Below are 16,823 nucleotides of genomic sequence, written 5' to 3' on the forward strand. Positions count from 1 at the left end.
GCAGATATCTTTGTGTGACCAGTAAAACTCAGGGAATAATGATAATAATGGTAAGATAACTTAAAGATTTTGCTTGCAAGATCTGTGCTTTGTCTAGTCTCAGGTTTGAAGCAAAGTAGTATAGAAGATTCATGTGTCTCCTGCAAAGCACATAATGTAACATACAGATAACAGATTTTTATTTTATGTTGCTAGGTAAGTTAGTTACTACTTCCCTTTTGTCGCTTGCAGTTCATAAATTGTAATCCTTTGAATATAGCACAGGGAGCTACGAAGGACATGCAACTTCTACACCTTGTAACCCTCACTGTCTTAGGTAGCACATCTTGTACAGTTAGTTGCATGATTTATTGTCAATATATAGGGGGTGATTACGACCCTGTGGTGGCGGTCTGACAGCTGCAACACCGGTGGTCCGAACACATTATGACTGTGGCGGTTGTGCCACAGTTAGACCACCAGCACCACCAGTTTCCCTCCACAGGAGGGACTGGTGGTGCTGGTAATGTGAATCCTCCAGGGCACCGCTGCAAGCACCACAGCACTGGAGATTACAACCCCACTCTCTGCCACCTTTTACATGGTGGTAGCACCGCCATGGAAAAAATGGCAGAGGCGGGGTGCAGGGAGCCCCAGGGCGCTCCTGCACTGCCCATGCAATTGCATGGGCAGTGCAGGAGCCCCCATGGCCAGCCTCATCGCACCCTACGCACTGCAGCATTGCCGCCGGCTCAAATATGAACCGGCGTTAATGTTGTGGGCTGTTTCCCACTGGACCAGCAGGTGGAACCACCGATTTCATCTGCTGACCCAGCGGAAAGCTTCTAATGGGGCAGTGGGAGGGCAGCGGCACTGGCGGCAACCTGACCGCAGGAGTTTGGCAGACAGCCTTTTCCGTCCCCAAACTCATAATGACTCCCATAATGGGTGTTTTAATTAAAGAGGTCTGACAACCTGCATTAGGATGAGTAGTGCCACAAAAGAAATAGAATACTGGTACTTTAATTGTTATTTGTGTAAATACTAGGTCCAGACCAACACATCTGTTTATAAGATGGATATCTTATATACAGAGAATGAACAAAGTAAAAGCATGCCTTTTTTAAGTACACGTAAAGTGATAATAAGCTGTGTGCCTTTGTTTCCCCTCTGTTGCACTTGCATTTAAGTGTGAGGCTCCAGACCACACCCAGCCAGGTTCATATTGGAACAAAAGGAGGCCTAAAGGCCCATTAACTTTATATTTGGCTCAGCTGGAAGTGAAAATTAATAAGCATTTGCAAAACCAATAGGTCTCGCCTATAGAAGAGCTATTGGCTTTGGCAATGTGTTTTGCCATACTGTACAACAGTGTGGCTGCTATTCAGCATGGCTAAAAATGATCGGCATGGAGTGCTGTTAAGTGTAGTGGGGGAGTAGACTGTTGTACAGTGGATTTGTTGGCGTAGAGTGTTGTAGAGGTGAGTAGAGAGGAGTAGAGTTCAGTGGTTTAGGGGCAGAGAGTGTTATAGAGAGCAGTGGTGTAGAGTGGTGTGGCATAGAATAAAGTGGGGTAAAATAGGGTGAAATAAATTGGAGTTGATGGAGGCAGTGGGAAGGGTTGAATTGAAGTAGAGTGAGCTAGATTGGTTTGAGGTAGAGTTGGGTTGATTGAGTGGAGTGGGGTGGATTGGATTGGAGTGGGGTGGATTGAAATGGGGTGAGGTGGATTGGACTGGAATAGATTTAATTGAATTTGATTGGGTGGAATGGGATGGGGTGATAAAACTAGAGTAGGTTAGATTACAGTGAGGTGGTTTGGAGTGGGGTGAATTGGAGTGGATTGGACTGGAGTGGGATGGGGTGGATTAGACTGGAATGGGGTGGAGTGGATTAGAATGTATTGGAGTGGGGTGGATTAGAATGGGGTGGGGTGGGGTGGGGTGAACTGAACTGGATTGGAATGGGCTGGATGGATTGGATTCAGTGGGGCGGGCTGAACTAGGGTGAGGTAGATTGGATTGAGATAGAGTGGGGTGGATTGGATTGGAGTGGAGTGCGGTGGATTGGAGTGGGGTGGATTGCAGTGCAGTGGATTTAATTAGATTGGGGTGAATTGGAGTGGATGATTGCACTGATCTGGGGTGGATTGGAGTGGGATGAAATGGATTGAGTGGGATGGACTGGATTAGGGTGGACTGGGGTGGAATGGAGGGGGGTGTGGTGGATTGGAGTGGAATGGATTGGACTGCAGTGAGGTGGATTGGATTGGAGTGAGGTGGATTGGACTGAATGGGATGGATTGGATGGGGTGGGTTGGAATTGGTGAGGGATGGATTGGAGTGGAGTAGATTGGATTGCACTGCGCAGTTAAGTGCTAAAGCATAATTTCAGAAATTACACATAAAAAGGAAAAAATGTCACTTTGCAATTTTCCAAGTGGTTTGGATAGGAGTGGGGTGGACTGGACTGGTCTGGATTAGATTGAGTCAGGTGGATTGGTGTGGGGTGAGGGAGGGTGAACTAGCATAGACTGGAGTTGGGTGGATCGGAGTGAGGTGGATTAGGATGTACTGCACGGTTAAGTGTTAAAGCATAATTTCAGAAAGTACACAAAAGAAAGAAACAATGTCACTTTGCAATATTTAGAACAAGATCATCGTCATCTTTTGAGATCAGCACCCACGACTAAAAACAAAACAAGAGTACAAAATAAGAAGACTTGGCAAAATAAAAAGAAAGTTAACAAAAGAAAATAAAACTTTATAATTTCGTTTTCCTGCTGGGCATGTTTCTGCAGGTCACATGTCTTCTCTTTGCAGGGCTCTAGAAGTTAAAAAGAACATAACAGTAACTCAATCATGGACGGACACTGATTAAGTTGAATCAATCAGTGTTTGGTCTCTGCTCCATAGAAAGGAACAGAAATGATGCTAGGACTGCACTGACCAGTTGCAGGGCTGTAAAGAAGAGTGCCACGCAAGCCAACAAATGGTAATCAAGAGGCGAGGTCCAAGCTTATTTTGTTAACAACAGTGTCTCACAAGCGAGACGTGTGTGCTATTGCAGGCTTGACCCTAAAAACGTCCCCTTCCTGCCTGCACATTGTTGCTGGGTATAGAAAGCAGAAAGCATGCAGGCATTGGCAAACTTGTCCCGGTGTCTAAAAATTACACCGGGACAAGGTCAGCATATTTCAGTGGGGATCAGCTTCTTGGCAGGGTGGATGGCATCTACCCTGTGAAAATAATGGGTAGGCGCCATTTACCCAGATTTACCGCCTGCACTTGTGACCTTATACCATCCTTTTTTGTTAGGACTTATTTCAAAACAGAATACTAATAATACTGCTTGTGGCCAGTTGGTCTCGGACTAAATACCATTTTTATATTAGCTGCATGTAGTCAAGATGAAAAGAAGTAAGTAGAGGTCCCTTCATTGGAGTACTATTTGATACATATTTGGGTTTGCACTTTTGTTAATGGATGTGTGCTCTAATATAGGCCCATCACTGTGCAAGACACATTACAGTGTTTTCCAGCGTGAAAGAAGACATTTGAAAGCTCAAAGAGAAGAGAATCCCAATGCTGAGTGTGAGAAATTCACTCAATTCAAAGGGAGGTGCACATTAAAAGAAAGATGCACAGTAAGAAGTAAGAAAGGCATGATAAGGGGAGAAAGAGGAATGTGCTAAGTAAAGACTTGAGGCAGAGAGAATGAGGACACACCAGGAGTTAAAGTGGAACTTCAACTGGAAACAATACAAATTACATGATTTATGAATATGGAAACACATTTTATTGAGTCACAGTTGGAGGTCGAACGATTAGACCTTGGAGACTTTTCAGCTTGCATCATTGTTATTACAGACTAATGGTGTCCGTTACCACTTTCATTAAGGACAACGGACATTAGGCCTAAATTACGGACGGTCTGAGCAAATCACAGTCGGGTGATCACCCTAGCTGAAGTCTGTACCCAAGAATAGTGACCGGACTGTGAATGGACCCTACTGTACAAAATATTAAATTACATAAATGGATTTCTTTCAGCTTTTTGAATGTTTAAGAAGTTCTGCTTGATAAATTTATTTACACCAGGGAGGTGTTGTAAACTTAAGGTTTGTGAATTTCCCATAAATTATGAGGTTACAGCTCTTTCTATGAGGTATGTACACTTGTTTATTTATAAAGTGCATGGCTGCCCTAGGGCTTTTCATCGCTAGGTGAGATGAGCTAAACATTATGACAATGAAGGAGACACAGGGGGCTACTGAGGAAAAAGCCAGGCTTTAAGCCTTTTCCTAAAGCAGGGCTTCTCATATTTCCATCTCAATCTCTCTAGAGTTTAGGGACAGATATGAAAATGACCTTCCTCCCCATCTAGTCCTCCTTATTCTTGGTATTCTCAGTAGGCAGTCATGGGCAGATCTTAGAGATCTAGTCAGTAGGTAAGGCGACAGGAGCCCTTTGATTTTAAATGGGCCTTTAGATTTAATAACTTTAAGTGCAGTACACGACTTAAGTTTGATTCTTGCCTCAGTAGGCATCTAGTCAAGCATTTTCAAAGCCTGTTTCAGATAACCAGACCTTGGAATTTTGAGGAGAGTTCTGGTTGCCGCATTTTGGACTGCCTGTAGTTTTTTGTAACATATTTTGGTGAACCTAAGTACAGTGAGTTGCCATAGACCAGTTGAGAAATCACCAGTGATTGTATCACAACTCTTCTTGAATATTCAGGGATAAAGACCAAGATCTTACGGAAGCTTTCTGAGTAGCCCAAGACAAGATGGGGCCAGTTTGTTTGCTTGGGTATTCATCACTAAGGCTTTGTCTAACCACATTCCCAGATTATTTATGAGAGTGCTGGGAACAGAAGGATTCCTCATACTGCTTGGCCAGCCAATCACAGGCCTGGGGAGTGGATTATACCCCCAGATCATTAACTCCGTCTTGTCGCCATTTAGCTTTAGTTACAATTTGCCATCCATCTGGCCACTTTTCCAGATGGGGTGCTAATTTGTGATGTTCCAAGTCCGATCCTTTAGCAAACAAGACCACTAGTTGAGTGTCATCAGCATAGTAAGCTATGGGCATCCACAAACCCCTGGACGATGTCCACTAGGTTTGCATATAGATGTTAAACAACATGGGGCTTAGTGGCAAGCCCTGAAACACCCCGCACGTGAAAGGCATAATGTGAGAGAAAGAGTCACTTTCCATAATTTGAAAAGTTCTTGCTGTTATAAAAGAAGTAAGCCATTTCAGTGCCTTGTTTTGGACCCTCACTTCTTTAAGCCTTTCTATCAAGATCAACACGTTCACGGTATCAAATGTCACACTTGGGCCTAACAAGAGAATTGGGGCTACACCGCCCTGGTCGATTTCACTTTTGAGCTCCTCTGTGACTGCTGATGGAGTGAATTCCATGCTAGGCTGTGCACGGAAGCCCATTTGTGTGGGATGAAGCAATGGTTATGTTCAAGAAAATGTGACAATATTTGATTAACTTTTATCTCTAATATTTTTCCTATCATCGGTAGCAGCAAGATTGGTTCTCGTTTGGCGCCTCTACCTACAAGACAGAGTAGTAGACTGGAGAAAGTAACCCCCTCCTGATCTAAACCTTCTGCTGTGGTTCCTCTTGTGTTTCTTAGCATCAGAATTGGAGCCGTCTTTTCATTCCCTAACTTGATCCCTCACCACATTGAAGCAATGTAACTCCTGCTTTTCCACCAGCCAGTTCCAGGGATGTCAAAGAAATAAGCCTTTGAGTTCTTTGACTGCCATATGATCTTGAGCTATGAGGGAAAATTATCCTTTATTCAAGGGTCATAGCTCTGTTTTTGTTTAACTCCTTCAAAGATTTTTGTTGCTGTTGCACCATTCTGGTGTAATCTAGGAACCAGTCATCATGCCATTTGGATGATGGTGTCTCTGTCTTCGTGATTTATTATTCAAGTGATCCCGGAGGAGGCGTCTGTATCAATACCTTATGTACGTGCTCCACAATGAAACACACTGAGTGGTCTGCAGAAGGCACCCTTGATCAAAACCATTCAAGGAGGAATTTATTAGTTGCAGTCCCTTCTGCCTCCTATGGCAATCATACCAAATGCAGGTTATTTCACAATGCACAACATTCAGCATCTTCCTTTTGTCCTGTAAAGTGTTGTTGGATGTAGAGCACTTGAGCACTTCTGATCTTAGGTTTCCCTTTTCTGAAGTCCAACCTTATGCATCTGTGACCCTCTTCATCGCATTCTTCACGCTTACCTCTGATGAATTATATCCTAGCCTATAATCCCTGATGGATTATATATCAGCCTATTTTGCTGATATGCATCTCTAGCACCTGCCTGGTGATTACTGTGGTGCTTGCATTTTGTGCTGTAGTGTCTTCAACACTGTATCCCATCACTTCTCCCAGCATTCACCTGGCCATTGGGTGGGAGTAGTTTGGCAAATTTGTTGATCATGGAGTTTTGGGGGTCCTGGGCTGACTTGTTTCTCCCCACTATAAGAGATTCTGACCTTCACCCCCTGTTGTTTCTGAACATGTGCTCAGTCTACCCACGCTTGCCACCCATCAGAAACCCAGGTCTCCCCATGCATAAAATGCTTTTCTTTGCTGTCCTGACTATGTCCTCCCTGCTTATGGATGTTCTTGGCCTTATGACAGCCCCTCCACCTGCCATCACTCTCTGCAGAGGTGTGCTGCCCCCAGCCAATAACTGCCTTAATAGTACTTTAAAACTACCTTCATCTTTCATTGGGGAGGAGAAGAAGCTACCACCAACAGTCACTTCCCCTGTTTGTGGCAGGGCCAAGCTCCATCTCTTCCCCTCTTCTCCACCAGCTCTGAGTCCAATGCACCAGGTCTGAATCCACTCAGCTATGCCCCACCACTTAGCAAAGAGTCCACAGACGACACTCCTTCCCAGTGCACTGACAAGACCATGCTTCTTCTCACCACCATGTGAATCTGAGAGAGATCAATCTGAAAGTCTTGGCCTATGGCCTCCCCCTGAGGGAAGGGGAAGTTTTGATAATGTGTCTGAAGGGGCTGCAGCATCTTCAGGTCACTCAACTATGTGGTGGCCAAAGGCAATGCCTGCTTACCACAAGAGATCACCTTGCAGTGTGGCCCTTAAACCAGGCTAGAGCGTCCATATCTCACTTCACTTCTTGGGAGCACAGTAATCCAGGACCTGGCCAGATATAGCTTGAAGCACCACCACCAGTAGCCTCTGAATCAGCTGTATGCCCTTGTAAAGGTTTTAGCACACTGAGCAGCGGTAGCAACATACCATGTTTTGTGAATTTATAGTTGTGATCAGGCCTTTTCATCTGTATCACTGGAGTAGAGGCCTATCAGCCATTTCTATGTGCTAACCAAGATCCTACTATTATCATTCCTGTGGATGTTTTGCATATTGGTTATGCATGCTATGTGGTACATGCATTGTGTGCATGAGGGAACCAGAGAATTGGGGGATTGTAGGTGCTCTTGGCCTGACCACGAGCACAAGATATAAGTGCGGTTGTTTTCCCAGGCAGTCAAAGTGTATTGCTGGCATTCCTGAAGCTAAACGGAGTAGTCCTAGACGCTGAATTTTGGAGAGCAATGACAAGTCTTCTCTAGTAGTTCCATTAGGTATTTCTCGTGAGGCGTTGCTGCTAATCCTTTTAGCACTACTATTTGGTAAAAGGGGGATAGTTGAGATACAGTCTATGTTGTTAACAGCAAAAGGGAATTCTTAGATGAGGCCATCTGTTAGACCTCACATCCTTGGTGTGGTATTCTCTCAGATGTTTTTGGCTTCACTCCTCTATTTTTGCTGAACTTGTTTTTGTTAGCATTAGGACTCTGCACTTTATCTCTACTAACCACTGATAAAGTGGTTGTGCTCTCTTCCATAACTTAGTAAAACTGATATTCACCTAAGTGTCACATTTCATTTACTAAGTTCTTAGTAACTGGTACTACATTAACTCAGGGCATATAAGCTAAATGCTACAATTGTGCTGAAGAACCCGTAGTGCCACCCACTAAAGTAGCACTGCAAAGTAACCCTCAGGCAGCCCACCACTGCAGCCTGTTGTCTCAATTTCAAACAGCCGCTTCCCTCCGCCAAAATAAACCTTTTGCCAGGTGTAAACCTTTCTTTTTAATGCTATGTAACAGCAGATTTATAGAGCGCTCGTACACCCAAAAGGGTTTCATGTATAAGTCACCCCCAATTAAGGCGTTAAAGCCTCACAGGGCGGGGTGCATGGTTTTTAAAAAGTAGGATATGTGTGTTTGAGTTTTGGTTATCCTGACAGTAAAAACCCCTAAAGCTTTTTTCACTGTAGCAAAGTTATCTCTTGAATACACTAACACTGGGTTACCTAAATACACTTAATAAGTGATAACTTCAGTTTCGGAACAGATTGAGAAATTCTTCTTCCACTCAGTTGAATTGTAATTTAAAATAATCTTAAATGGTAAAGTTGGATTGTAAGTAACTGTTCTGAAAATGCCACTGTTAGAAACTTTTCAAAAAAGTGATGGACGGTGTGCTTAAACTTAGCTTAGCCATTGGTAATTACTTGGGGACTCATCATATTACACTGTTATTTTACACACCAGGCATCCTCAATTTGGACACACCCATATGCAAGCCAGTCTTGACCATGCTCCAATGTGAACAGTCTAGCCCGAACTGCCAGGCCAGGTCCTCCCTGACCCAAAACACAAACAACCCAGGACAGGTTTCACTCCAATTAGGGCTCCTCAGCCAGTTATAGCTTGTTTCAGTGACAGTGTGCACAGGACCCACAACTTAACATGCCTGTCAGACTTCATAACTACACGCTGTGGTGAGAATCCAGAGTATTTATGAACTGAGATAAACTGAGCACATTAAGCATTCCAAAGGGGGTAAATATGCACTGAAGGGGGTTGATCTGCAACTGAGCCATTATTAATGCTACCCTAGAAACTCCTACCACAAAGGAGAACTGTCTTGACCTGAGAAAGAGTGATATGACCTGCATAGCTGACTGAGACACAGTTAGCCCATCACCCTGTTCACTTAATTGTGCCTCCTCATATTACATGTGTAGTATTTAGTTTTGGTGTGTAATAAGCACTTTACTTTTCATTCTAAAATTAAAGCTCTGGATTGGACAATCATTTATTGTGCTGCTGTTTGGTTGTTGAGTTCTGATCTTGAGCACCCCCACTCTACCTCCATGAGAAGCCAGTAATTGCTTGCCACTGCTGCCCGAGTGTCAAGTGCTGAAGGAGTTGTACTTGGCCCAGTTTGCAGACATCAGACTCCACAGCTGACGCTCATTTGCTGCTGATTGCCCCATGTCCTGACATATTGAATGATAAATCATGGATTAGAGTAAAGGAAGTGCTAAGGTGTACTCAATAGCATCACAGTTTTTTCTTATATGTAGCATGATGGATAGTGATAATGAACGTAATTTTCCATTGTTTGACTGTGATAAGTTTAATTGTGCATGTACCTTTTCTATATCTATTCAGGGAGTGCGAGTGGTGGCTTCCCTTCTTGACGCTTCAAAATTGAATCAGAAGTGTGCATACGTAGTGCATTTGAGAAAGCCAGTAAAGGTAGATTAACTAATGAAAGTTTTTACATATTACGAATTACAAATACAAAATATTGTTCACATACTTCCAGTGAACTATGGCATCTTTGATATTTTATGCTTGGATACAGATGAAACACTAAATGTTACATTTTTGAGCTGCAGCAAAGCTACAATAACTAACAGTGTTATTTGTTTCTTGGAGTTAGTGTCAAGTGGCAAATTAGGATAATTTTTTACCATTGCTCATTTGCGCATTAGGCAAATGCTATTTTATTTCTGTGAAGCATAATAAAGAAAAAAACTCATCAACAAATTTAGGGTGGTTTGAATTCTCAACTCAGTTTACAGACACACGCAAAATAAATAATGTGCTTCACAAATGTTTGTGCGTTTATTGTGTATGTGTAATTTCTGTGATAATCCAATCTGCATTACTGGATACTTCCATTTCCTACTACTACATATACAGGACCATGGGCTTCAGATGGATGGTATTGGGCAATTTCCATTCACTCAAACTGATCTATATTGCCCTGGTTGATGGAAATTTGGCTGCAAGTTTTCTCTGGAAGTTTAACCATCCCCATAGCGCTCTGTTTCATTTTGGCTAGGTTTGTGTTAAAGAAATACCAAGTACAGACCTACAAAGATACATATGATTAACAGGGAACGCCATCCTTCTATAGGTGTGGTTAGGCATGGTTGTAGCTCCGAGAAATTTCTAGGAAATAGCACCAAGTTCTTATATTTACAGCCCCATTGTTTAGGTATGGCCTAGAGTCAGGCTTAGCTGGCTTGTCAGCCTCATACGTTCGAAAAAAACTTATAGTAAAAAAGTCACAAACACATACATACATGTGCTTTCAGTCAGCCCTCTTCATCGATTGGTCAGTGTTAATCACATTTTCCTTTCACCTCCACAGCATACAGCATGGGACAACAGGCCACCCTACTTCGTTCATTGATTGCCTTGCACTGTGAGAGACAACATTTTTCATGATTGCATTTGCACAACCATCAGAAAGGTAGTGCATTTCAATGCAAGGTCACACTTTTATTTTATAGTTTTTTTTATATTGTTGCCTAAGTTTGTTTTGTAAATTCTGTATGTTTTCAAAAAAAGCATTGCACTATTTTCAAAGCCAGAGCTAATGGCTTTGTCAAAGCTTGTTATTCATATTGGTTAAAGACCGACAAGATCTGGATGATATTTTCAAAGAAACTCCTGAAATATTGATCTAATTGAGACTGTGGCAGAACACTTAAATCTAACCATCAGCAATTCATGCATGTGCCCCAAGGTGTGTCTCTCAAGTGGACAGTGTGTCCATGTCTCATTGTTGCTCGCGCACATGACTTCCCTCTTTATTTGCTGTTCGAGAAAGATGGCGTCGCTATCTTAACTTGTAGTGGCAAATGCTTTTCCGGTGGATTGGTGCTGATGACCTTTTTAATTATCCCTCACTGCTCAAAGGACAACCTAATTATCTGAACGGTTCCTCCTTTCAGCAGCTCCCCAGACACTTCTCCGTCAGCACAGCATTAGCATAGCTAAGAATAGTTCCTGAAAGACACCAAACATTCTTGAGAACACCATTTTGTTAAAGTTGATCTTGATTGCCTAATGCATCGAAACTTTTCAATCACCACGCAATCACATCAGGGTACTTTTAATTCTGACACTAATCAAAATAACGCTCTATTTCCTTAAGATGTTGAGCTGATGCGTTACTGAGAGTCACTTATGCTTGAGGGCTCATCTCTACAAGCTCAGCTACTTAAGTAATTATAGCTGGGAAAAGAGTTGCAGTTGCAATTCAATTATTGTCATCTAACCTCCACATAATAGGAGAATGCATCATGGTTTTGCAGTTGCAGATAAATCCTTAGTGAATATTATCTGTGCAGCTATCATAGAACGTGTTCATATCACGCTCTGGGCATATTTACCATCACAACAGATAATAGTGGTCTTTACTTTACGCCTTGTGTATGTGTACATTATTTTTGTAGACAACAGTAAAACACATTTAAACCATAAAAAGCAAATGCCTTTAATAACGGAAAGTACAAGAGGCAAGCACTTTGGAAAAGGGGTAGGTGTGTGATGTATTCTAGCTGATCTCTCGAAAGAGAATGCATGTATTCACACAGCAATATCTCTAACCTCCCACTTGCTTTCCATATGATTGCTTTTCCCTGCAAAACAAGACTGGTTATGGAGTGAAAAACAATCAACATTCAAGAGATAAACGACTTGAACTCCACAAGTACGCATAAAAGTATTTAAAACGTATATGTTCTAGTGGACACCACAAACGTGGGATCCAACAGGGTGAATAAACACAATGGGAAATAATAATTTAAACAGAAATATGAAAGTCTTACTCAATCGAAAAAAGATTAACTCACAGTATCAGCAAGTGTGGCTCTTTGTACTAACAAAGTATAGTGCCACCTTAAGCTAATTATAAAACTGGTGCAACACAGATCATCCTCGGTTTCCCTTAGTCAGTGAGACTCTATGCTGCTCCGATCGTCTGACGGTTGTCATAGCGCAGCCCATATATCTGGGAAAGGTAATGTTACTCTGCTCTTAAATTGGATCCAAATGTAGTTAATGTTATGTACACCAAAATTACATCCGTAATATAATTTGGTCTCAAACACTTTGCTTTGTAATCAGGTTTGTTAAGTTTTGCGATTTTTGAAGCATGGGATATTGTGTGCTAACTGCTTAAATGCATTGGGTTATATACGTGCATACTTGTACTTGAAACCTTGTAGCTAGAAGGCCCAGTTTCACCTCACACCTGATGATGGCTTTGAATGTTCCACCCTTCAAAGTGAACCACCCATTGACCAGGGCTGCACAGAGTAGTTGAATGAGTAGGACTAGTTACATGTCAGCCTTTTCAGAAAGACTTCCACTGCACTGTCTAGCACATACGACTGGACTTTGCTCCCCTGTCAAAATCAAGTTTGTCCTTCTTCCTGCGTTTCTACCCTCTGCTCTCCACTCTCCACATGGTTTTCACTTTAACCTTTTTTGAGTGTTATACATAACGACTTACCATTACGGCCAGTTCTTAATTTGTAAAATCATAATAAATGCTGTTGTCCAGACTTTTTCTAAGAAGGCTGTGGCCCCTTATCACCATTGGTAAAGCCCACTTCCACATTGAGCCACCATGCCCACTGTCCTCAATATTAGCACCAGGCCCTCTTGGGAGCATTATCAGCTGGTCAACCTACTAAATAGGTTCCTCAAGAAAACAAACTGAAAAGCAGTATTAAGTGTTGAATTTCACACCACAATTGTGATGTAAATGGTAAAACAAAATCACATTTCATGATTGACTACCTTCATCCACCTTCGAATATAGAGCTCATTTGTGTGCACTTGCCCATTGCCCTCTGTTCAGACCCACATGATGAACCTGCTTTTGCCACACCACCATTAAGCCATGCATAATTAAATCTGAGTATCAAAGGTGGGCATTAACACAATAAGTGCTCAAAGTAAGGACCTGCTTGAGTTTGTTAGGCAGGTTACTCTGCCACAAATGTATTTCACTGATTTCCCACCTGCCTTATTACAGATGTATTTTCCTATGGTAGTTGTAATAAAGTAGACAATACATTCAACATGTTTGTGACAGAGTACCTGACTGCCAAACTCAAAATCAGGCCTCAAGTATTAACTAAGCTACTAAATAGTGCTGCTGCGTGAGCATACCTTTTTGTGTGAATGACAAAAGCTTGATAGCTGCTTGAGACTGTTGTGCCATTACATCTGCAAGAGCTGTAAACAACATTGTCTTTATCACTCGTTTCAGAAGAGTGGCGAAAGTAAAAGAAAAAGTAGCTGGCAATTGACCATGGGTTTTGGAGTCTGCCACTGACTGCATCTACCTTCTACTCCTTGCTGCTTTACAGACCTTATATCTCATTTTTTAATTTCTGAACACAGGGACCTCCTTTCTAAAACTAGGACAGGATGACTTACCCTTACTTAAATATTCTATTTACATACTCAATTAGAGTGAGAGTCCAATGGAAGAGCAAGGGTAAGAGATAGAAGGAAATAGAGGAAGATAAGAAGAAACTTTAGGCAATGCCTAATGAGAATGAACACATGCTGGTGACCTGGAAGAAAGCATAATGAATAGAAAGAGGTTTCTAGGAAAGCTCAGTTGATCGCTCTGCAATTAAGTGCCATTAACCTGGTCCCAACGCGCTCATGTATAAAGCTGGCCCTTCCAACATGACATACTGGATAAAAGAGAAAGGTTGGCTATAACAGTAAACTGTAATGAATTGACTGCAGTGGGTGGATTTGGAAATGAGGAAGACCTCCGTAGCTCCAAAGATGTTATGGCAGTCTTGTTTTTATATCACACAAATGGTGATATGTTTTCTGGGAATTAAATTTGAGGAATCATATTATGAAGATGTTGAGCATTAACTTGCACCTTCATGCTAGGCAGCAATGCCAGCTGACAATGAAAGAAAATAATCCCCTTCTGGCTAGTACACCATGAATTGAGACAGCCTATGGAGTTTACCTATCAGTCTCTGTGCTCTGAATTAGGGACTAAGGGGGTCATTACGATCCCGGCGGTCTTGCAAAAAGACCGCCGAGGCCGCGGGAGCCAGAATACCGCCATTGCCGGCAGTATTCCTGGTTCCCTATTATGACATTTCTGCTGGGCCAGCGGACGGTAACAGTGTTACCGTCCGCTGGCCCAGCGGAAATGTCACATCAACATTGCTGCCGGCTCGTAATAGAGCCGGCGGCAATGCTGATGTGCAGCGGGTGCAGTAGCACCTGTCGCGCATTTCACTGCCCGAAATTCAGGCAGTGAAATGCGCAACAGGGCTATGCCTGGGGGCCCCTGCACTGCCCATGCCAAGTGCATGGGCAGTGCAGGGGCCCCCCAGGGGCACCCCAGGTCCCCTTTCCGCCAGCCTTTCAATGGCGGTGTTTACCGCCACGGACAGGCTGGCGGTCGGGGACTCATAATCCCCAGGGCCCTGGGGATTATGACCGCCAGGCGGAATCCTGGCGGTCATTTGGAGGGGCCGGCGGTATGGCCGTGGCAATTCCGCCACGGTCATAATTGCTGGCGGAACACCGCCAGCCTGTTGGCGGTGTTACCACCACCTTACCGCCGACCGCCAGGGTCATAATGACCCCCATAATTTCCTGTCCCAATTTACAGGAATATTTGAAAATGCTTTGGTTGGGAGGACCGCCTAAAGGAGAAGGTTCTGGGCTGCAAAACCACACTGGGTCTGAATCCAGAGAGAATACTTGATATATAAGCCGGCAGAAAAGTGAATGAGTTTGGTCAAACTAGTCATGAAGATATGCAGAAATGTAGATCTTTCTTAAAAGTATGTTCACCCTTTCTGGTCTCTGAGTCAGGACCTAAAGAAAATATCAAGTCAAGGACTGATTCAAAATGTCAAAGAGTCAACATTGATTGATTGATTTAGACTTTGGCGGAGGGGTTACTTCATCACAATGGTGACGGATAACCTGTCCACTAAAATCTAAATCCCATTATATCCTACGGGATTTATATTTAGGTAGATGGGATATCTGTCTCTGTTGTGACGGAGTACCCCTCCGTCAAACTCTAAATCAAGCCCTAAATATTCTTGCCACACCTCCTCTTGAAGCCTGAGGGACGGGCTAAGTGTTGTCTCAACCTATATACAGAGTACTTGCATAAGCAGGCATCTGGCAACAGTGTTTGTTAGGATTCTTCACTCACTATTCAGTTTGCACGAAGCATTCCATCCAATCATATTTGTTGCTTTCTCTCACCTTAGTTCACTGCCCTCCAGTGGGTTTGTTCTTTACCTTGTGATGCTCAAAGCTGTCGCCCTATTTATAGTCTTCTTCAGTAATGCTGCTGAAACAGATACCACAGGAACTGCTGAACGGAATTACACCAAATTTGGCAGGAATCTAGATCTTGGTGCTTAGATTGTGCCTTTTGTGATTTAGGGACAGATGTAGGAAGTTGCGATTCGCAAAATCGGACGCAGAACGGTGTCTCAGACACTGTCTGTGATTCGCTATGGGGTCGCAAAGACCCACCTCATTAATATTAATGAGGTGGGTCGCGTTTTGTGATCCCATAGCGAGTCCCTGCACTCACAGGGATGGTGGCCTGCTGAAGACAGCAGACCTCCATGTCTGTGACTGCTTTTTAAATAAAGCAGTTTTTTATTTTTATTTTGCAGCCCGTGTTCTTTAAAGGAAAACGAGTTGCAAAATAAAAAAAATAACTAAACCATTTTCGTTTTTTCAGAGTAGGCAAATGGGTTACCACTAGTGTGACACTGGTGGTAACTGCGAATTGCGGTCGCAACGCAATTTAGCATCGCAATACGAGTCGCAAATAGGAAGAGGACACCCCTTCCTATTTGCGAGTCGCATTCACAATTTGCGAGTCGGTACCGACTCGCAAATTGTGAATGAGCATCGTGTTGAGCATTTTGCATGGCGCAAACTGCGATTTTTGCAGTTTGCACCATGCAAAATGCTTCCTACATCTGGCCCTTGATGTTTATCCATTCAGTAGATTTTGAAAAAATAATGTTCACAAATGTTTGCATATCTGGATGGTTGGATCTGCAAGAGCCTCAAGAGAGTCCCCCAGGAGCACACATTCAAATACGGAGACCTGTGATTTGTCAAGCGGCCCATTTTCTTGTCACTTTTCTCACTCCTGCAGAAGAAAGATACTCTTGTGGGTGCTCTGATTGGCTGGCTGTTGGAGGTTTAGAAATGGAATGGCCACCATTACTGTTTACGGGAAATCAATCACATTTTGTGAGAATTAACTAAAAAGTTATATGAGGGGGGGCAGGAGAAAGTCACCCTGTCCTAGTTGTAGAAAGGAGGTCCCTGTGTTCAGAAATTAAAAAATGAGATATAAGGTGTGTAAAGCGTAAGTACTTTGATGAAAAAAATATGAAGTATCATTAATGTCATCATATATACAACCCTGTTGGGTAAAACAAGTTTGTGTAATGTGCAGCATTTACTATAAACCATACACTTCATGGGTAGCTGAGTTCACATTGAATATCAACCACGGATAGAAGGGTAACACCTACTGCACAAGGTATCCTATCTTTATACAACTGTTCTGAGAAAGCCAAGTTCCTCCAAATACTCCCCTCAAGCAGCCACCCAAAGGCAGCCAACCCCACACA

At 42.9% G+C, this 16,823-nt stretch overlaps 1 long non-coding RNA gene across 1 annotated transcript in view; it reads right to left on the reverse strand.

The window, feature by feature from the left end:
• LOC138295975 (uncharacterized) overlaps nucleotides 1-16,823 on the reverse strand; it is a 356,425-nt gene that overhangs the window by 173,660 nt on the left and 165,942 nt on the right. The window lies entirely within an intron of this gene.

Source organism: Pleurodeles waltl, chromosome 1_2 (genome assembly GCF_031143425.1).
Source record: "Pleurodeles waltl isolate 20211129_DDA chromosome 1_2, aPleWal1.hap1.20221129, whole genome shotgun sequence".
Classification (NCBI taxonomy): Eukaryota; Metazoa; Chordata; class Amphibia; order Caudata; family Salamandridae; genus Pleurodeles; species Pleurodeles waltl.